At 36.5% G+C, this 23,291-nt stretch overlaps 1 protein-coding gene across 5 annotated transcripts in view; it reads right to left on the bottom strand.

Annotated features, from left to right (window-relative positions):
• The window catches only part of RFX7 (regulatory factor X7), a 244,792-nt gene that overhangs the window by 57,424 nt on the left and 164,077 nt on the right, over positions 1 to 23,291 (bottom strand). The window contains exon 1 of one of the 5 annotated variants that reach the window (XM_037833877.1): positions 20,625 to 20,653. The exons of the other annotated variants lie outside the window; for them this stretch is intronic. The gene's annotated coding sequence lies outside the window, so the exon portion shown is untranslated. Of the gene's footprint in view, positions 1 to 20,624; positions 20,654 to 23,291 lie in introns of those variants that run through there. 5 annotated transcript variants of the gene reach the window in all.

Raw genomic sequence — 23,291 nt, 5'->3', positions numbered from 1 at the left:
ACACAAAATGTGATCCTTGACTAATGCTCAGACTTCCAGAAACATACTTCTATGACGAGTCAATTAGATCCACCATTATCAATCTACACACATTTACAGCTTCAACTGAAGCTGATGGGTGTTTACTATGTGCCAGGCACTGAATTTATGCTAACTATCTCATTTAATATTCAGAACAACTCACTGGGGTGGGTATTATTATCCCCTTTTAACAGAGCTTATGTTAGGTAAAAACTGTCTAAAGTCAGTCAATGTTAATAATAGAAGGCCAGGAATTCAAACTGAGGTCTGTTTCATTTCTACAGCCTCGGCTCTGAGCTACTGATTTAATCCTAGTCTGCTTCCCTTAGTTTCCAGTCTGTTCATGCTATTTCACCTCCTTAAATCCTTCCTGCATCTGTGCAATAAAACTTTAGTTACAACCAGCACTTTGAAGGAGAGAAGGGGATGGTTCAAGCTTGTTATCTCTTAACAGGAAGAATGGAAGGAAGGGGCATACCTAGCTCAGTAAAGCAGGGAGCAAGGGGAGAAAGACAGGAAAAAAAAGGATGTTCTTTCTCTCTAAAGGAATAAGAAAAGTTTTCTTTTCTTACTGGCAAACTGTGAAGTAATTCCACAAAGTATTTCCAAAAATTTTAGCAAGTGTAGAATGTCTAGAAGGCCTAATTGAACACAGAAACAGCTCTTTAGATTTTAAATTACAATATGTTTAATAATTGTCTCATTAGTTATACTAATTCATACACTCAATATATATTTATCAATCATCTCCTATGTGCCTCTAGGCATACTTCAATGAATAGGGTACAGTTTCTGTACCCTAGAATCTGAGAACAAGTAAAAATACTAATTATAATTATCATAGACATGATTATATAACACAAATAAAGGTAAGCACAGGATATTATGGGACAGAAGATACATCAGTCTCAGCCCTGACAGATTAGGGGCTTTCCAGAGGGGATGATATGTAAGAAGATCCTGCAATATAAGTAGGTGTAGCAAAAAAAGAGGGGATATTCTAGACCAAGGTTTCTCAATCTCATCACTATTAACATTTTGGGCTAAATAATTCTGTTATGGGGGGTGGGGTGTGTGTCATCCTTTATAGGGTATTTGCCAACATCCCTGGCCTTTACCTACTAGATACATGCCCCCAGTGAAGAATCAAAAATGCCTTCATACATTGTCTAATGCTCCCTGTGGGGCAAAACTGACCCAGTTAAGAACCACTATTCTAGACCTGTACTATCTATTAATTTTAAATTACATAAAATTAAAAGTTCAAATCTTTAGCTGCACTAGCCATATTTCAAGTGCTCAAAGGCCACTTATTGCGAGTAGCTACCATATTAGATATTGCATATATAGAACATTTCACATTCCTTTTCTTCATGGAAAAGAAAATTCTGAATCGTGAGAGAAACATATTTCTTTCCCTACACAATCATTGTTCACTACAGTTTGCTGATAGTTTGTGGAGGGAGTTGAGAAACATGAGAAAAGTAAAAAAAAATAAGGTCTGGTTATGAAAGCTCTTCAATGCCGTAAGATAATGTTATTTTTATCCTGAGAGCAATGGAGTGTCACAAAAGGTTTTACGCAAGGGTATGAAATAAACAGATACAAATTTTATAAAGATGACTGTGTCTGTGGTGTGGAGAATGGAATGGAAATGGAGAAACAGGAAGCAGAAAAACAGTTTAGTATCTCAAAGGACTACAGTACTCTGCATTAAGGCAGGGAGCAGTAGGGATGGACAAAATAAAGCAAACAAGGAGGGCGAATTGATAGGAAGGACTTGGTGACTGACTAGATGTGAGGTAGATTGAGGAAGAGGATAAAGTCAAGAATGACTTCAGGGTTTTAGGTGGATGAGTGGATACATTCACTAAGACAGTGTGATAGACAGAATAATGCCGGCCCCCACACCTCAAGATGTCTATATCCTAATCTACTAATCCCTGGAACCTGTGAATATGTAACCTTACATGGCAGAAGGGACTTTGCAGATGTGATTTAAGAATTTTGAGACGAGGAGATTATCCTGGATTATCCAGGTAGGCCCAATATAATCATAAGTGTCCTTATAAGAGGGAGGTTGAGGAAAACTTGACTACAAAAAAGAGGAGTGTCAAACTTGCATATAATTGTGCCTAAGAGGCTCCCCCTGAGTACCTCTTTGTTGCTCAGATGTGGCCCTCTCTCTCTCTAACTGAGCCACCTTGGCAGGTGAACTCACTGCCCTCCCCACTATGCGGGACCTGACTCCCAAGGGTGTAAATCTTCCTGGCAATGCAGGATATGACTCCCGGGCATGAATCTGGACCTGACATTGTGGGATTAAGAATATCTTCTTGACCAAAACGGGGATGAAAAATGAGACGAAATAGTTTCAGTGGCTGAGAGATTTCAAATGGAATCGAGAGGTCATTCTGGTGGACATTCTTATGCACTATATAGATAACACCTCTTAGGTTTTAATGTATTGGAATAGCTAGAAGTAAATACCTGAAACTATCCAACTCCAACCCAGTAGTCTGAACTCCTGAAGACGATTGCATAACAATGTAGATTACAAGGGATGACAGTGTGATTGTGAAAACCTTGTGGATCACACTCCCTTTATCTAGTGTATGGATGGATGAGTAGAAAAATGGGGATAAAAACTAAATGAAAAATAGGGTGGGATGGGGGGGTGATTTGGGTGTTCTTTTTTACTTTTATTTTTAATTCTTATTCTGATTCTTCCTGATGTAATAAGGAAAATGTTCAGAAATAGATTGTGGTGATGAATGCCTAACTATATGATTGTACTGTGAACAGTTGATTGTATACCATGGATGATTGTGTGGTATGTGAATATATTTCAATAAAACTGAATATAGTAATAAAAAAAGAGGAGTGTCAAAGTTATGCAGCATGGGACTTGACAAGCCATTACTGGTGTTGAAGAAGGAGAAAGATGCCATGAGCCAATGAGTACAGGTGGCCTCTAGAAGCCAGAAAAGGCAAGGAAAAGGATGCCCCCTAGAAGCTCCAGAAGGAACACAGCCCTCCCAATGTCTTGACTTTACCCCAGTAAAACTAATTTCAGACTTCTGACCACCAGAACTATGAAAGAATGAATTTGGGCTGTTTTAAGCCATTAAGTTTGTGGTAATTTGTTACAGCAGCAATAAGAAACTAATACAGATATGTACATTGTTTAGGGTAAGATACAATAGATGTGATTCTGGAAAAGTTGTGTTTGAAAGGTCTATGGAACATCCACACAAAATTAATCAATTGATACATAGTTTGATTTATAGGGGTCTGAAGCTTAGGTTGGAGACGTATAATTTGGTATCATGAATATACTGAAAATAAGTGAAACACCATCACAGTGGATGAGACCATGGGCAAATAAAACCAGAATGCACAGGAATTAAACAGAGGAATAGAGGCTTTTGAAGGAAACTGAGAAGTAACAGCCTAGGATATAAAAGGAAAACCAAGGTAGTGTGATGGAATGAGAATGTACCAAGTGAGGGATAGGAAAGGGTATGTTCCATAGATTTAACTGAAAAAAGGATTGTCAATCTAGGGACTGAGATTGTCTATTATATTTAGCAATAAGAAATCATGGTATCCTTGGAAACACGTTTCAGAGAAGTAGTACTGGGAGAAGACTTTTGTTACTGAGGTTGAAGAATGAATGGAAGGAAAGCAGGAGACTGAGTTCAGTCAATGCTTTGACTGAACTTTGACTTCCTTCTCTCCAAAGGGAGAAACAAGACAGAGTGGTAGCTAGAGAAGGGTTGTAGATCAGGAAAGATTTTTTTAAGATGGGAAAATATTAAGCATTTAACTACTAGTGGGAAAAGACCAGTAGAAAATAAAAGAAAGCAAAAAAACAGGAGAAAGAATAAATGATGAAGTGAATTCTAACATAGGAAGAGATGAGATCCAGAACCTAGACAGGGAAATCAGACTTCTGATAGGCAGAAGGACATCTCTACTGCTGAGAGAAAAGGGAAGGAAGGTAAGAACAGGTGCAAATGTGTGGGGATAAGAGGTGTGTTAATTTGGTGGAGTAGCTACACTGTATCTTTCTATTTTCCAGAGAAGCACTAGGTGAGATCATGTGCTGATAGAGAGGGAAGAAGATGTGGATTGAGAAGCTTGACCAAACGAAGTTTGAATTAATTTTGGGGGAGAATGGTGGAAAATAATTCAGTAGAAAATAAAGAGAGGATGAATGGGCCTATATATTTTATTGGATCCTTAAAATAGGTGTTAAGGGACTTCCACAAGAGACTACATTGGAATATCTGGTGGTCCTGGAGCAGATTTCCCACCTTAAATAGCTACACACCTGGACAAAATATACCGAGCAACTTTTTTAGAAATTGGACAACAAAGAGCACAGAATGTTATACCTGAGAGAAGAGAAACAAATAAGATGATTCCTAGGTTCAGTCTGGCTTTCAGCCTGGAGGCAACTTCTGGACAGTGGTGCAGGAAAGGGAAACCCAAGCAGAGCATGGCCAGTATTACTGAATTAAAGAGACAGAGATCGGTGTTTGAGGGTGGAAAATACAAAATGGAAGGAAAATAAAGAAAGATTTTCAAAATCTACCCAAGCAACTATGAAGAGTCTGAGTCTGTTGCAGAATACTACACTGTAAATGTATACAGTAAAACTCTATGAGGCTAGGCAAAGAACAACCATGGAGCTTTCACTGGCTAGGAGAGGATCCTATTCTAACCAAACTTGAAAGAACTTAGTGAACACCTGAAGAATGAAGTATAAATGCCAAAGGAGTAGTATCTTAGCATTAAACTTAACTTGTTCTAGGGTAAATGCCATTGTAGACACGTACAAACAAAGCTTTAAAAAAGCCTCAAGGAGGTGGGGCAAGATGGCAGACTGGTGAGCTGTATGTTTTAGTTACTCCTCCAGGAAAGTAGGTAGAAAGCCAGGAACTGCGTGGACTGGACACCACAGAGCAATCTGACTTTGGGCATACTTCATACAACACTCATGAAAACGTGGAACTGCTGAGATCAGCGAAATCTGTAAGTTTTTGCGGCCAGGGGACCCGCGCCCCTCCCTGCCAGGCTCAGTCCCGGGGGAGGAGGGGCTGTCAGCTCCTGGAAGGAGAAGAGAGAACTGCAGTGGCAGCCCTTATTGGAAACTCATTCTACTGATTCAAACTCCAACCATAGATAGACTGAGACCAGACACCAGAGAATCTGAGAGCAGCCAGCCCAGCAGAGAGGAGACAGGCATAGAAAAAAAACAACACGAAAAACTCCAAAATAAAAGCAGAGGATTTTTGGAGTTCTGGTGAACATAGAAAGGGGAAGGGCCCTGAGGCGCATATGCAAATCCAGAAGAAAAGCTGATCTCTCTGCCCTGTGGACCTTTCCTTAATGGCCCTGGTTGCTTTGTCTCTTAGCATTTCAATAACCCATTAGATCTCTGAGGAGGGACCGTTTTTTTTTTGTTTGATTGTTTTTTTTTTTTTTTTTTTATCCTTTTTTCTTTTTCTAAAATAATTACTCTAAGAAGCCCAATACAGAGAGCTTCAAAGACTTGCTATTTGGGCAGGTCAAGTCAAGAGCAGAACTAGGAGAGCTCTGAGACAAAACGCAATAATCCAGTGGCTGAGAAAATTCACTAAACACAACTTCCCAAGAAAAGGGGGGTGTCCGCTCACAGCCATCATCCTGGTGGACAGGAAACACTCCTGCCCATCGCCAGCCCCATAGCCCAGAACTGCCCCAGACAACCCAGTGTGACGGAAGTGCTTCAAATACCAGGCACACACCACAAAACTGGGCGTGGACATTAGCCTTCCCTGCAACCTCAGCTGATTGTCCCAGAGTTGGGAAGGTAGAGCAGTGTGAATTAACAAAGCCCCATTCAGCCATCATTTCAGCAGACTGGGAGCCTCCCTACACAGCCCAGCAGCCCAGAACTGCCCTGGGGGGACGGCACTCACCTGTGGCATAGCACAGTCATCCCTCAACAGAGGACCCGGGGTGCACGGCCTGGAAGAGGGGCCCACTTGCAAGCCTCAGGAGCCATACGCCAATACCAAGGACTTGTGGGTCAGTGGCAGAGACAAACTGTGGCAGGACTGAACTGAAGGATTAGACTATTGCAGCAGCTTTAAAACTCCAGGATCACCAGGGAGATTTGATTGTTAGAGCCACCCCCCACTCCCTGACTGCCCAGAAACACGCCCCATATACAGGGCAGGCAACACCAACTAACACGCAAACTTGGTACACCAATTGGACCCCACAAGACTCACTCCCCCACTCACCAAAAAGGCTAAGCAGGGGAGAACTGGCTTGTGGAGAACAGGTGGCTCGTGGACGCCACCTGCTGGTTAGTTAGAGAAAGTGTACTCCACGAAGCTGTAGATCTGATAAATTAGAGATAAGGACTTCAATTGGTCTACAAATCCTAAAAGAACCCTATCAAGTTCAGCAAATGCCACAAGGCCAAAAACAACAGAAAATTATAAAGCATATGAAAAAAACAGACGATATGGATAACCCAAGCCCAAGCACCCAAATCAAAAGACCAGAAGAGACACAGCACCTAGAGCAGCTACTCAAAGAACTAAAGATGAACAATGAGACCATAGTACGGGATACAAAGGAAATCAAGAAGACCCTAGAAGAGCATAAAGAAGACATTGCAAGACTAAATAAAAAAATGGATGATCTTATTGAAATTAAAGAAACTGTTGACCAAATTAAAAAGATTCTGGACACTCATAGTACAAGACTAGAGGAAGTTGAACAACGAATCAGTGACCTGGAAGATGACAGAATGGAAAATGAAAGCATAAAAGAAAGAATGGGGAAAAAAATTGAAAAAATCGAAATGGACCTCAGGGATATGATAGATGATATGAAACGTCCAAATATAAGACTCATTGGTGTCCCAGAAGGGGAAGAAAAGGGTAAAGGTCTAGGAAGAGTATTCAAAGAAATTGTTGGGGAAAACTTCCCAAATCTTCTAAACAACATAAATACACAAATCATAAATGCTCAGCGAACTCCAAATAGAATAAATCCCAATAAACCCACTCCGAGACATATACTGATCACACTGTCAAACACAGAAGAGAAGGAGCAAGTTCTGAAAGCAGCAAGAGAAAAGCAATTCACCACATACAAAGGAAACAGCATAAGACTAAGTAGTGACTACACAGCAGCCACCATGGAGGCAAGAAGGCAGTGGCACGATATATTTAAAATTCTGAGTGAGAAAAATTTCCAGCCAAGAATACTTTATCCAGCAAAGCTCTCCTTCAAATTTGAGGGAGAGCTTAAATTTTTCACAGACAAAGAAATGCTGAGAGAATTTGCTAACAAGAGACCTGCCCTACTGGAGATACTAAAGGGAGCCCTACAGACAGAGAAACAAAGAAAGGACAGAGAGACTTGGAGAAAGGTTCACTACTAAAGACATTCGGTATGGGTACAATAAAGGATATTAATAGACAGAGGGGAAAAATATGACAAACATAAACCAAAGGATAAGATGGCTGATTCAAGAAATGCCTTCACGGTTATAACGTTGAATGTAAATGGATTAAACTCCCCAATTAAAAGATATAGATTCGCAGAATGGATCAAAAAAAATGAACCATCAATATGTTGCATACAAGAGACTCATCTTAGACACAGGGACACAAAGAAACTGAAAGTGAAAGGATGGAAAAAAATATTTCATGCAAGCTACAGCCAAAAGAAAGCAGGTGTAGCAATATTAATCTCAGATAAAATAGACTTCAAATGCAGGGAAGTTTTGAGAGACAAAGAAGGACACTACGTACTAATAAAAGGGGCAATTCAGCAAGAAGAAATAACAATCGTAAATGTCTATGCACCCAACCAAGTTGCCACAAAATACATGAGAGAAACACTGGCAAAACTAAAGGAAGCAATTGATGTTTCCACAATAATTGTGGGAGACTTCAACACATCACTCTCTCCTATAGATAGATCAACCAGACAGAAGACCAATAAGGAAACTGAAAACCTAAACAATCTGATAAATGAATTAGATTTAACAGACATATACAGGAATTACATCCCAAATCACCAGGATACACATACTTTTCTAGTGCTCACGGAACTTTCTCCAGAATAGATCATATGCTGGGACATAAAACAAGCCTCAATAAATTTAAAAAGATTGAAATTATTCAAAGCACATTCTCTGACCACAATGGAATACAATTAGAAGTCAATAACCATCAGAGACTTAGAAAATTCACAAATACCTGGAGGTTAAACAACACACTCCTAAACAATCAGTGGGTTAAAGAAGAAATAGCAAGAGAAATTGCTGAATATATAGAAACGAATGAAAATGTGAACACAACATACCAAAACCTATGGGATGCAGCAAAAGCAGTGCTGAGGGGGAAATTTATAGCACTAAACGCATATATTAAAAAGGAAGAAAGAGCCAAAATCAAAGAACTAATGGATCAACTGAAGAAGCTAGAAAATGAACAGCAAACCAATCCTAAACCAAGTAGAAGAAAAGAAATAGCAAGGATTAAAGCAGAAATAAATGACATAGAGAACAAAAAAACAATAGAGAGGATAAATATCACCAAAAGTTGGTTCTTTGAGAAGATCAACAAGATTGACAAGCCCCTAGCTAGACTGACAAAATCAAAAAGAGAGAAGACCCATATAAACAAAATAATGAATGAAAAAGGTGACATAACTGCAGATCCTGAAGAAATTAAAAAAATTATAAGAGGATACTATGAACAACTGTATGGCAACAAACTGGATAATGTAGAGGAAATGGACAATTTCCTGGAAACATATGAACAACCTAGACTGACCAGAGAAGAAATAGAAGACCTCAACCAACCCATCACAAGCAAAGAGATCCAATCAGTCATCAAAACTCTTCCCACAAATAAATGCCCAGGGCCAGATGGCTTCACAGGGGAATTCTACCAAACTTTCCAGAAAGAACTGACACCAATCTTACTCAAACTCTTTCAAAACATTGAAGAAAATGGAATACTACCTAACTCATTTTATGAAGCTAACATCAATCTAATACCAAAACCAGGCAAAGATGCTACAAAAAAGGAAAACTACCGGCCAATCTCCCTAATGAATATAGATGCAAAAATCCTCAACAAAATACTTGCAAATCGAATCCAAAGACACATTAAAAAAATCATACACCATGACCAAGTGGGGTTCATTCCAGGCATGCAAGGATGGTTCAACATAAGAAAATCAATCAATGTATTACAACACATTAACAAGTCAAAAGGGAAAAATCAATTGATCATCTCAATAGATGCTGAAAAAGCATTTGACAAAATCCAACATCCCTTTTTGATAAAAACACTTCAAAAGGTAGGAATTGAAGGAAACTTCCTCAACATGATAAAGAGCATATATGAAAAACCCACAGCCAGCATAGTACTCAATGGAGAGAGACTGAAAGCCTTCCCTCTAAGATCAGGAACAAGACAAGGATGCCCGCTATCACCACTGTTATTCAACATTGTGCTGGAAGTGCTAGCCAGGGCAATCCGGCAAGACAAAGAAATAAAAGGCATCCAAATTGGAAAAGAAGAAGTAAAACTGTCATTGTTTGCAGATGATATGATCTTATATCTACAAAACCCTGAGAAATCGACAATACAGCTACTAGAGCTAATAAACAAATTTAGCAAAGTAGCGGGATACAAGGTTAATGCACATAAGTCAGTAATGTTTCTATATGCTAGAAATGAACAAACTGAAGAGACACTCAAGAAAAAGATACCATTTTCAATAGCAACTAAAAAAATCAAGTACCTAGGAATAAACTTAACCAAAGATGTAAAAGACCTATAGAAAGAAAACTACATAACTCTACTAAAAGAAATAGAAGGGGACCTTAAAAGATGGAAAAATATTCCATGTTCATGGATAGGAAGACTAAATGTCATTACGATGTCAATTCTACCCAAACTCATCTACAGATTCAATGCAATCCCAATCAAAATTCCAACAACCTACTTTGCAGACTTGGAAAAGCTAGTTATCAAATTTATTTGGGAAGGGAAGATGCCTCGAATTGCTAAAGACACTCTAAAAAAGAAAAACGAAGTGGGAGGACTTACACTCCCTGACTTTGAAGCTTATTATAAAGCCACAGTTGCCAAAACAGCATGGTACTGGCACAAAGATAGACATATAGATCAATGGAATCGAATTGAGAATTCAGAGATAGACCCTCAGATCTATGGCCGACTGATCTTTGATAAGGCCCCCAAAGTCACTGAACTGAGTCACAATGGTCTTTTCAACAAATGGGGCTGGGAGAGTTGGATATCCATATCCAAAAGAATGAAAGAGGACCCCTACCTCACCCCCTACACAAAAATTAACTCAAAATGGACCAAAGATCTCAATATAAAAGAAAGTACCATAAAACTCCTAGAAGATAATGTAGGAAAACATCTTCAAGACCTTGTATTAGGCGGCCACTTCCTAGACTTTACACCCAAAGCACAAGCAACAAAAGAGAAAATAGATAAATGGGAACTCCTCAAGCTTAGAAGTTTCTGCACTTCAAAGGAATTTCTCAAGAAGGTAAAGAGGCAGCCAACTCAATGGGAAAAAATTTTTGGAAACCATGTATCTGACAAAAGACTGATATCTTGCATATACAAAGAAATCCTACAACTCAATGACAATAGTACAGACAGCCCAATTATAAAATGGGCAAAAGATATGAAAAGACAGTTCTCTGAAGAGGAAATACAAATGGCCAAGAAACACATGAAAAAATGTTCAGCTTCACTAGCTATTAGAGAGATGCAAATTAAGACCACAATGAGATACCATCTAACACCGGTTAGAATGGCTGCCATTAAACAAACAGGAAACTACAAATGCTGGAGGGGATGTGGAGAAATTGGAACTCTTATTCACTGTTGGTGGGACTGTTTAATGGTTCAGCCACTCTGGAAGTCAGTCTGGCAGTTCCTTAGAAAACTAGATATAGTTACCATTCGACCCAGCGATTGCACTTCTCGGTATATACCCGGAAGATCGGAAAGCAGTGACACGAACAGATATCTGCACGCCAATGTTCATAGCAGCATTATTCACAATTGCCAAAAGATGGAAACAACCGAAATGTCCTTCAACAGATGAGTGGATAAATAAAATGTGGTATATACACACGATGGAATACTACGCGGCAGTAAGAAGGAACGATCTCGTGAAACATATGACAACATGGATGAACCTTGAAGACATAATGCTAAGCGAAATAAGCCAGGCACAAAAAGAGAAATATTATATGCTACCACTAATGTGAACTTTGAAAAATATAAAACAAATGGCTTATAATGTAGAATGTAGGGGAACTAGCAATAGAGAGCAATTAAGGAAGGGGGAACAATAATCCAAGAAGAACAGATAAGCTATTTAACGTTCTGGGGATGCCCAGGAATGACTATGGTCTGTTAATTTCTGATGGATATAGTAGGAACAAGTTCACAGAAATGTTGCTATATTAGGTAACTTTCTTGAGGTAAAGTAGGAACATGTTGGAAGTTAAGCAGTTATCTTAGGTTAGTTGTCTTTTTCTTACTCCCTTGTTATGGTCTCTTTGAAATGTTCTTTTATTGTATGTTTGTTTTCTTTTTAACTTTTTTTTCATACAGTTGATTTAAAAAAGAAGGGAAAGTTAAAAAAAAAAAAAAAAAAAACCAAGGGAAAAAAAAAAGATGCAGTGCCCCCTTGAGGAGCCTGTGGAGAATGCAGGGGTATTCGCCTACCCCACCTCCATGGTTGCTAACATGACCACAGACATAGGGGACTGGTGGTTTGATGGGTTGAGCCCTCTACCACAGGTTTTACCCTTGGGAAGACGGTTGCTGCAAAGGAGAGGCTAGGCCTCCCTATGGTTGTGCCTAAGAGCCTCCTCCCGAATGCCTCTTTGTTGCTCAGATGTGGCCCTGTCTCTCTAGCTAAGCCAACTTGAAAGGTGAAATCACTGCCCTTCCCCCTACGTGGGATCAGACACCCAGGGGAGTGAATCTCCCTGGTAACGTGGAATGTGACTCCCAGGGAGGAATGTAGACCTGGCATCGTGGGACGGAGAACATCTTCTTGACCAAAAGGGGGATGTGAAAGGAAATGAAATAAGCTTCAGTGGCAGAGAGAATCCAAAAGGAGCCGAGAGGTCACTCTGGTGGGCACTCTTACGCACACTTTAGACAACCCTTTTTAGGTTCTAAAGAATTGGGGTAGCTGGTGGTGGATACCTGAAACTATCAAACTACAACCCAGAACCCATGAATCTCGAAGACAGTTGTATAAAAATGTAGCTTATGAGGGGTGACAAGGGGATTGGGAAAGCCGTAAGGACCACACTCCACTTTGTCTAGTTTATGGATGGATGAGTAGAAAAATAGGGGAAGGAAACAAACAGACAAAGGTACCCAGTGTTCTTTTTTACTTCAATTGCTCTTTTTCACTCTAATTATTATTCTTGTTATTCTTGTGTGTGTGCTAATGAAGGTGTCAGGGATTGATTTGGGTGATGAATGTACAACTATGTAATGGTACTGTGAACAATCGAAAGTACGATTTGTTTTGTATGACTGCGTGGTATATGAATATATCTCAATAAAATGAAGATAAAAAAAAAAAAAAGCATCAAAAGTCTCAAACTAATCCAAAAGTAACTTGGCTATCAGCCAAAACAAACTTTAGTACACTTTAAAGGAAAAGAACAAAATCTAGATACTCAAAAACACATAAAAATCCACTGCCCAGCACTAAATAAAAAATTAGTAGATATACAAAAAGGCAGAAAAACATGACTCATAAACACAACAAAATCAGTAAATAAAAAAAGACCCATAAATGACAGCAATAATACAATGAGCAAACAAAGACTTTAAAACAGGTATTATAAATATGCCCAAGGATTTAAAGGGAACCATGAATATAATGAGAAAATAGAGGCTATACATTAAAAAAAGAACCAAACGGAATTTCTAGAATTGAAAAATATAGTATCAAAAATGGAAAATTCACTGAACAGAACTTACAGAAGATTTGACACTTCAGAAGAAAAGATTAAGGAATATGACAATATAGAAATATAAACTGAAAAATGAAGCAAAAGTGAAAAGGAGAGAAAAAGACAAAACAAAACAACAAATATGCAGCGTCAGTGACCTGTGGTACGACAGTAGGTAGTGTAACATGATAGTTTGAGTCTCAAGAGAGAAGTGGGCAAAGGAGGGTATCTGAAGAAACAATGGCTGGAAATTTTCCAAATTTGATGGAAAAAAATAAAACGCACAGATTCAAGAATCTCAATGAATCACAAGCAGGATTAAAACAAACAAACAAACAAAAAGCCTGCTATGACTATCACAATAAAATTGCTGCAAGTCATTGATAAAAAGAAAATCCTAAAAGAAGTCAGAGGAAAAAAAAGAACATATTATATAAAGGGAAACAAGATAAAAATGATTACAAACTTCTCAACACAGATAATGCAAATGAGAAAACAGTGGACCACCATTGCTAAAGTGCTGAAAGAAAATAAAATGGCCAATATAAAATTCTATAATGAGTGAAAATACCTTTTGTAAATGAAGGAAAATCAAAGACTTTTTTCAGTTAAACTAATCCTAGGAGAATTAACCAACTGCAAACCTACACTACAAGAATTTAAAGAGCAAACCACAAGATTGCAAACCAAAAGGGCAATCTAACAAAATTATTGCACTTACAAATATTAGAAATGAAACAATGGACAACAAAATTTTAAAATGTCATTCACAATAGCATCCAAAAACATTAAATATTTAAGGATAAACTTAACAAAATATGTATAAAACCTGTACAAAGAAAACTAGAAAACTCCGCTGAGAGAAATCATACAAAAACCAATTAAAATGGAAAGATACCATGTTCATGGACTAGAAGACTTGTTATTATAATGTCAATTGTCTCCAAATTGATGTACAGATGCAAAGCAATCCAAATCAAAATCCCAGAAGACAATTTTAAAAATAGAAATTGACAAAATGATTCCAAAATTTGTATGGAAATGCCCAACAATTTAAAAAGCACGAAGTGGCCCATTTACACTGCCTGATTTCAAGACTGTTTATAAAGCTACTGTGAACAAGAGAGTGTGTTAATGTTATAAGGACAGTCATAATGGGACAAAAGAGAAAGTCTAGAAATAGACCCAAACATAATTTTTGAAGAAGGGGATATAAAGAAGGAGTTGACTTTTCAATAAATGTTGTGGGAACTAGATACCCACATGGTAAAAAATAAAACTCACAGCTCACCTTAAAACAAATACAAATTTAACTCAAAATGTTTCACAAAACTAAAAGAAAAATCAAAAACTATAAAAATTCTAGAAGAAAACAGATGATAAAATATTTGTGGCAAGATACCTGGCAAAGGTGGAGTGAGAAGGCTGTTAAATCTTCCTCTCAAAAACAACTATAAAATGAGACAAAATTGTCAAAAAGAACAATTTTAGGGCTCTGGGAAATGACTAAGGAAAACTATATAGACAATTGTTTAGTTATTAAAAACTTAGATATCGAGAGAATAAAAATATATATGCAGGGTTCCCCTGAAGTGGGGGAAAATGCAGAAGTGATGGGCTTCCTCACCTTAATGGTTGTTGATGTTCTCACAAACACTGAGGACTGGCAGTTTGATATCCTGAGCCCTCTATCATGGGACTTGCCCTTATGAAGTTCTTTACTGCAAAAGAGAGGCTAAACCTGCTTATAATTGTGCCTAAGTCTCCCCCTGAGTACCTCTTTGTTGCTCAGATGTGGCCCTCTCTCTCTAGCTAAGCCAACTGGGCAGGTGAACTCACTGTCCTCCTCCCTACGTGGGGTCTGACTCCCAGGGGTGTAAATCTCCTTGGCAACACAGGATATGACTCCCAGGAATCAATCTAGACCCGACATTGTGGGATTGACAACATCTTCTTGACCAAAACTGGGATGTGAAATGAAACGAAACAAAGTTTCAGTGGCTGAGAGATTCCAAATGGAGTCAAGAGGTCACTCTGGTGGGCATTCTTATGCACTATATAGATAACCCTTTTTAGGTTTTAATGCACTGAAATAACTAGAAGTAAATACCTGAAACTATCTAACTGCAACCCAGTAGCCTTGACTCTTGAAGACGATTGTACAGCAATGCAGCTTACAAGGGGTGACAGTGTGATTGTGAACATCTTGTGGATCACACTCCCATTATCCAGTATATGGATGCATGAGTAGAAATATGGGGACAAAAAACTAAAAGAAAAATAGGGTGGGGAGGGGATGATTTGGGTGTTCTTTTTTACTTTTTTTTTTAATTCTTATTTTCACTTTTTCTGGTATAAGGAAAATGTTCAAAAATAGATTGGGGTGATGAATGCACAACTATATGATGGTACTGTGAACAACTGATTGTACACTTTGGATGATTGTATGGTATGTGAATATATCTCAATAAAATTGAATTAAAAAAAAAAAAAAAGAAACCTTAGTCATTACAAACTTTACGTAAGAACTGTGAGAGTCCGTGTCATTCTTGCCTAAGGCTGCTCCATGCTCTTATCCCACATAGTTTGGACAGCTGTTTTAACAGGGTGCTTGCTGTGTTGAAATAATTAAAGGGAAACATGATAACAATGAGTCAAATAACAAGAAATCTAAATAAAGAAATAGAGTAGAACACAGAGAAAGATAATCAGAGAAAAATGCACAGAGCTCAGAGACCTGGGGGAGAACATCGATCATTCCAAAAGATATGTAATGGAAGTCCCCCAGGAAGGCAGGCTAGTATAGAACCCAAAAATCAAATTAACATATCATAACATATTATTGGAACAAAAGATAAAAGTCATATTAGCAACTAAAAGATTTTTTTAAGAAGCATCAAAATCCAACACGCATTCATGATTTTTTTTTTTTTATAAAAGGGCAATTTCCTCAGCCCAATAAAAGTCATCTATGAAACACTTAATTAGAATCAACATACTTTATGGTGAAAGACTGAATGCTTTTGTCATTAGATGGGGAAGAAGGCAAGGATGTCTGCTCTTGCCACTTCTATTTGACATTGTATGGGATGTTCTAGCCAGTGCAAAAAGTGAGGAAAAGAAACTAAATGCCTACATATTAGAAAAAAAGAAGTAAAACTGTCTTTATTTGCAGACAACAACAAAGTCCTGTATATGGAAAACCCTACATACAACCTACAAATAACCAAAATTCTATTAGAACTAATAAAGGAGCTTATCAAAGTTGTATGAAGCATGATCAATATACAGAAGTAGAATAAAGAGGACATGAGAAATGAAAGGGCTATGAAACAGTGGCAAAGGAGAGGAAAATGTCAAATACGACTCCAAAGGATTGAGCTTGAATAACAGTGCCATTAACAGAACGAAGAAATGTTGAAGGAGGAGTAGATTTTAAAAGGAAGGAGCTTAATTTGACATACTAGTTTAAAAAAACACTGGTTATAAAATCGAAAGTCCTGGGTTTAGATCATGGCTCCATTACTCAGGTTTCTCTGAGAATGGACTAGATTTACAACTAAGATTTTACAAATACTTCATGAATGCTCTTTTACTTTCTCTGCAGTGGGCATGTCTCTACTCACCAAGAACCATCTCTTCTTTTGAGCTTTCCCTGATTCTCACAGTCATTTCGTTGTTCATCGTCTGTACTTACATACTCAATCTACAGTGACCACATGTTAATAAATAGTGTATTTGATTCACCATCGGATTTGTCAGATCAGCAATTATACTTATTATCTTGGATAATATGACCACTGCATTTCCTTTATTATATTACTGATCATTTTTCTTGTAGCTTTTGTATACATGTTTTCTCTCTTTCACCAACCAAAGAGCTTCTTTGAGGGTAGATTTAGTCTGATTAGATTACCATCTCTAGTACTAAAGCTATAGTACCAACTAGAGGCCTTCTAATAAGTGTGAAATAATCTAATGATATCAAAACTGTAATGCGAGAAAGCTTCCCAATCCACACTGTTAACTTTAATTATCTATTACATAGAACTTTTGAACCAATAGTCAAAAAAATTTTTTTTAATTCTTTATTTCATTCATTTTTTGCTCTACTCTTTATTATTTCCTCCCTTCTGCTTGCTTTGAGTTTAGTAGGCTCTTCTGTTTCTAGTTTCTTAAGACTGAAGTTTAGGTTAGCAGTTTGAGATATTTTTTAATACAGGCTGTCTTTTATGTATAAAATATTTTAAAATTACAGTAACTTTTAATAGAATTTATTTAAATAATATATTTCATTTTAAATTTATATTGAGACAGAAACATTATATTATAGCTATTAATTTCCCTCTAAACACTGCTTTAGCAGAGTACCATAATTTTTGGTATGCTGTGCTTTCATTTTAATTCAGCTCAAAATATTTTCTTTGTGATTTTTCTCTTTTACCCTTTGGTTATTTAAAGAGCACGCTATTTAATTTCACATAATTGTGAACTTTTCAAATTTCTTTTGATATTTATTTCTAATTTAATTCCTTTATAGTCAAAGAACATACTTTGTATGATTTCAATCCTTTTAAATCTATTGAGGCTTGTTTTACAGCCTAATGTGGGGTCTGTTCTGGAGAATGTTCCATATGCAATGGAGAAGTATACTCTGTTGTGGCTGGAATGTTCTGTAAGCCCATACTATGTATTTATTAATAGCAAAACTTTAACAAAAGTCAATATAAAATATTTAGCTAGTTAGGGTAATATAAATTTTTTAAATGAAAACAGTAATATATAAAGATATACCTGATACCAATAATAAAATCAAAAGATGTGTTTCTCAAGTATTTTCAAGGATATATGGGGATGTGTGTGTGTGAAACCCTTTATAAAATATATATTCATTTTATACTCCTTCCCTATTGATCTCAACTAGTTCCATGGTTTTTAATACTATATGATACGATGGCTCACAAATTTACATCTCTGGAACTGAACCTCACACTAAACTTCAGATTCATATCTTTAACTGCCTACTTGACATCTCACTTGATGTCTAAAGCAACACAAACTTAAAATCTTGATTTTTCTCCTCAAACTATTCCTCCTCCAATCTTCCATATTTCAGTTAATGTGCTCAAGCCAAAAACTAGCAGTTATTTTTTATTCCTCTTTGTTTCTCCCTCCACATTCGGTCCATCAGTAAGACTTCCTGGCTTTATTTCAAAAGTATACCTTGAATACCTCTACTTTTACTTATTTTCTACTGCTATCACCTGAGTAAGAGCCTGACTTCTCATTTGAACTAATGTAATAGTCTAACTGGTTTTCCTTCTTCCACTTCTGCTCCCCTATAGTCCATTCTCCAACAGCAGCCAGAGGATTTTTTTTTTAAAAAGTAGATTATACCATTCTTCCGCTTAAAATGACAACTGGCTTTCCATGCACTTAGAATGAAATCATATTACTTAACCACAGCTAAATATGTCCAACGTAAACTGCTGCCTATCTGAACTTTTCTCTCTCCTTCCCTAAGTTCCAGCACACTGGGCTTCTCGTATTCTTCAAATATCCTTAGTTCATTCCTGTTCCAAAACTTTTGCACTTACTGCTCACTGTGCCTGGAATGTGTCACCAGCAGATCATCACACATGGCTGGCCTCTTATTATTCAGGTCTTTGCTCAGTTGTCATCTTCTCAAGACAGTGTTTTTCTGGACACCCAAATTAAGGTTACTCCATACCCACCATCATTTGCCTCCTTTTGCCTTTATTTTTAATAGCATTTATCATTATGTGAAGTTATAATGTTTGTTCATTATTTCCTCTTGATTTCACCCAATAAAATGTAAGATTCATGAGAACAGAAATTTTACTATCTTATTCATCACTGCATGTCCAGGGCCTAGAACAGTGGTCAATAGCAGGTGCTAAAAAACCTTTACTGATTTTATTTATATATACATATTTTAAACCTTGTCCTAAAATACACATCTTAAAAGCTTGAAAGAAGGTTTTTTTCCTTTCTTTTCTTAAAAAAAGAAAAAAGGAAACAAAACTTTTGTTCTTATTTAGTATTTTATAAATACCCTACTTTAAAATTTATACCAGGTTTCCACTGCTATTTTCTCAATAAACAGAAAAATTAAGAAATCTTCCAAAGTTATCTCAAATACTGAAAAAAATCAGGTGGCCTTAGATAGAACTGTGTCTGTTTTGTTTACAACTGACAGGGTCTAGCATACAGTAATCATGTAATAATTACAGAGTGACAGATAAAGAATGAGACTCCTGAGAGCTGAGAGAGACAGAAATGCTCTGGGGGATGGGAGAGGTGGGGTGGAAGGTAAATGTCACTCCTTCTAACCCCAATCACTGCCTTCCTAGGTCCTCAACAGACACTTGAATATATCCCAACAATAGACTGAATACTTGAGGGCAGGAAATATGTTCTTTACTTTGTATCCCTTTTGTTTAAAAATTGGCATATAAAGGTGTTCTATATATATATATAAATCAAGATCCTCAGTTTCTTCACTTGTAAAAGTGAGGTAGCAAGATTACCTATTTTATAGTGTTACTGCAAGGTGGGGAAAAATAGGAAAAAGAAAGGAAAGAGTAAGTTAAAAAAAAACAGAGGCAAAACCCCCAGCAGTCCTCTTTTTCAGCCAGTGGGTTAGGAAGTATAGGAACAAATTCACAATCAACTCTTTTCCTATGAACTACTCCTATTTATTCATCCATCACATACTATTTCATCACCGGACACATATTAGTCAGCCATATGATTTATAAAGAGGAAATTCCAAACCTGAGTAAGAAGTACTGAGGTTGGGAAAGAGGACTAATGATACTGACACTTATGCAGAGCCACTGAATGTTCTAGAGTTTAGAGAATATCCTGTCCGCAGACATTCCAAGAAAGTCAGTACTATTCTAGTAGCCCCAGCATATGCATACTTTCCCCTTCACATGTTTAAGACAAGATCTAAGAAACTACAAATACAACTTAAATTTAACTATTATTGTGGCTTGTAATTCCTAAAGCCTAGCAACCCAAACATGAAAAGTATGTTATAGAAACAAAAACTAAGTATACATTATTTTAAAAGCTTTTCTTGAACCAACTCACAGAGTTCTATAATCCAAATTTAAACTATTATTATGATTTTGACTCCTAAAGGCTAGCAATGCAAATATCAAAAGTATGCTAAGGCAACAACAACTAACCCACGAAACACCAAAAACACTTCTTTAAACAAATTCTCACAGAGGTGATTTTCTCAGTAAAGACCAATAAGTTTCAAAAATAAGCAATTACCTCAGATTGTGATTTGGTTATAAACTCTATTAGATACTTTCCTATAACTCATCATATGTAGGAAAGTATCTAGATAAGGCTTATAACCAGTTCACTCCAGGGATGTACTTAAAGGTTGAATTTTACTCATTAAAATAGGATTATATTTCAAATGACTATTTACTTAAGAATAATAAATTTTATACAGCATAAAAGCCTTATTATAAATACCTTTAAAATTAGATTTTTTACTTACCAAAATGCAGTCCACTTTAGATTGTACAGTTTTGCTAAAAGAAAAAAAAATTAGGTTATTAAAAAATAGTGAATTTATAGGGTGGGATGAGGGGGTGGTTTGAGTGTTCTTTTTGACTTTTATTTTTTATTCTTATTCTGATTCTTTCTGATGTAAGGAAAATGTTCAGAAATAGATTGTGGTGATGAATGCATAACTATATGATTGTACTGTGAACAGCTGATTGTATACCATGGATGATTGTATGGTATGTGAATATTTTTCAATAAAACTGAATTAAAAAAAGTGAATTTATGAAATATTTGAAATATTTTCAGATGGTAATTAGTCTTCTCTTCTTCCCTACTATGAAAAAATAAGTAAAACTCCTTACTAAGATTAGGCATTATATCCAACAATTGCATCTTTCACAAATGAAAACAAAAATCTATTTCACATTCACTGTACTAAATTCAACACTAAAGCATGTCAAAGTATCTTTGAGTTCATTGTTACAACCAATCTACTGTTGTTACATTATATCACTATATAGGATATGTGATATAGTAAACAAGTTTTAAAAGGTATAGAAGAACTCCTGGATTATTATACTTAGAAATGGGACACAGAATTTACAATAAATTATGATGACATCATCCACTCTGGATGACAATTTGCTTAGCATTTAAAAGTCATAATGATGCAATATAATCCGTAGCTCTAAAGACTTCATATAAAGTAGATTCTTCCTTTCTCTCTCTCTCTCTCTTTCACACACACACACACCCCAAAACCCAATAACAAGAATCCCTACGCATAAAAAAAGTAATAATAAAGATGAATTAATATGAAGATAATTGGTAATAAATTTGGGAGGGCAATCTATTTAGAAATAAACAACACAAATAATGCCACTGTATATCAATTTCATGAACTATCAAATATAAGTGGATTGTGAATACACAATACAAATGAAAACGGTATAAAATAATTTAACTGAACTGTCATTTGGATTTTCTTACAATACACATGAAAGTACAAATAAAATGTTATCATGCAAAATGTTCATATATAGTTTACATACAATTTTAAAGGATGTTACAAAACTAAATTTTCTTCCTGAATAGCCTCCAGGGCTAAGTAAATGTTAACAAAAAGTGGTTATTTATCTTTCTATGGCTATAAAACTAAGCTACAGAGAAAGTAAAAATCAGTATTTAAAGCCTCATTTCAAGTTAATAGAGTTAATCATTAACCCTCAAATTTTATACTTGTACAAAGATTTCAAATTTCATTTTTTAAAAAACAAAGTAAGACTGGATAAAAGTTCAACTGCAAAGTTCAGAAGGACTAAAAGGAACAAGAAAAGTAAATGACACTTCTTGGTAAGAGGGACTGAAACTCCCTTCCCACAACCACACAGAAGATTTTTAGAGGTTTGTAAATATCCTTTTGGGATCACTTGTACAGCTTATCATTGGCAGCTAATGTCTTCTATTTCTCTCTTTTCTTGATAACTCCCACAGTTTCCCTGAGATGAGAGAGTATTTTATAGATTAAGAATTGCTTTTAAGAGGTAATATATCTAGAAAACAACCAGTTCTCACTACCTTGGTCTAAACCACCAATCTTTCTTATCTAAAGAGTCACAATAACCTTCTAACAGCTCTCCCTGCTTCTATCTTTATCCATCACCACCACGCCCCCTCAACGGTCCTTTGGGCTATTCTCAAAAAAAACTGGCTAGAATGAATCTTTTAAAATGTAGGTCCAAACCATGTTAGACCTTTGCTTCACCAAAGCTCTATCTTTCTGATCTCAGCTACTGATTTCCTCATCATTCATTCAGTTCCAGCTACATGGGCCTCCATACTATTTTTCAAGGCAGGAGCAGGTCCTTAGCACTGGCTTTTCTGTTATCCTCTAGGACTCATTCTTCTCCCATATGACTTGTTCCTTTATTTCCCTTATGACTCTACTCACATGTTCCTTTACATACAGTTCTTACTTGACTTTGCATGTAAAATACTCTTACCCTGCTTTACTTTTTGTCTTGCATTTACCACTAGTCATTTTATATCATCTTTGACTAGAATTTTTTTTCCATCATCACATTTAATTTTTTTTCAATTTTTAGAACATTTTCATTACTCTAGAAAAGAAATAAAGAAAAAAAAAAAAAAAAAAAAAGAGACTCCAATCTTCCCATATCCCTAACTATCCCCCTCCACTGTTGACTCACAGTATTGGTGTAGTACATTTGTTACTGTTTATGAAAGAACATTGAAATACTACTAACTGTAGTATGTAGTTTGCAATAGGTATGTTTTTTTCCTATATGCCCCTCTATTATCTTCTAGTTGTAGTGTCATACATTTGTTTTGGTTCATGAAAGAGATTTCTAATGTTTGTACAGTTAATCATGGACACTGCCCACCAGAAGGTTCACTGTTTTACACATTTCCATCTTTTAAACTCCAACTTTCCTTCTGGTGACATACATGACTCTGAGCTTCCCCTTTCTACCACATTCACGCACCATTCAGCACTGTTTGTTATTCTCACAACATGCTACTGTCACTTCTGTTCATTTCCAAACATCCAAGTTTAACCTAGTTGAACATTCTGCTCATAATAAGCAACTGCTCCCTACTCTTTAGCCCCCCTCCACATCCTGGTATCTTATGT

The sequence above is a fragment of the Choloepus didactylus genome, chromosome 4 (genome assembly GCF_015220235.1).
Source record: "Choloepus didactylus isolate mChoDid1 chromosome 4, mChoDid1.pri, whole genome shotgun sequence".
Taxonomy (NCBI): domain Eukaryota; kingdom Metazoa; phylum Chordata; class Mammalia; order Pilosa; family Megalonychidae; genus Choloepus; species Choloepus didactylus.
This window is presented reverse-complemented; position numbering and strand designations above follow the sequence as displayed.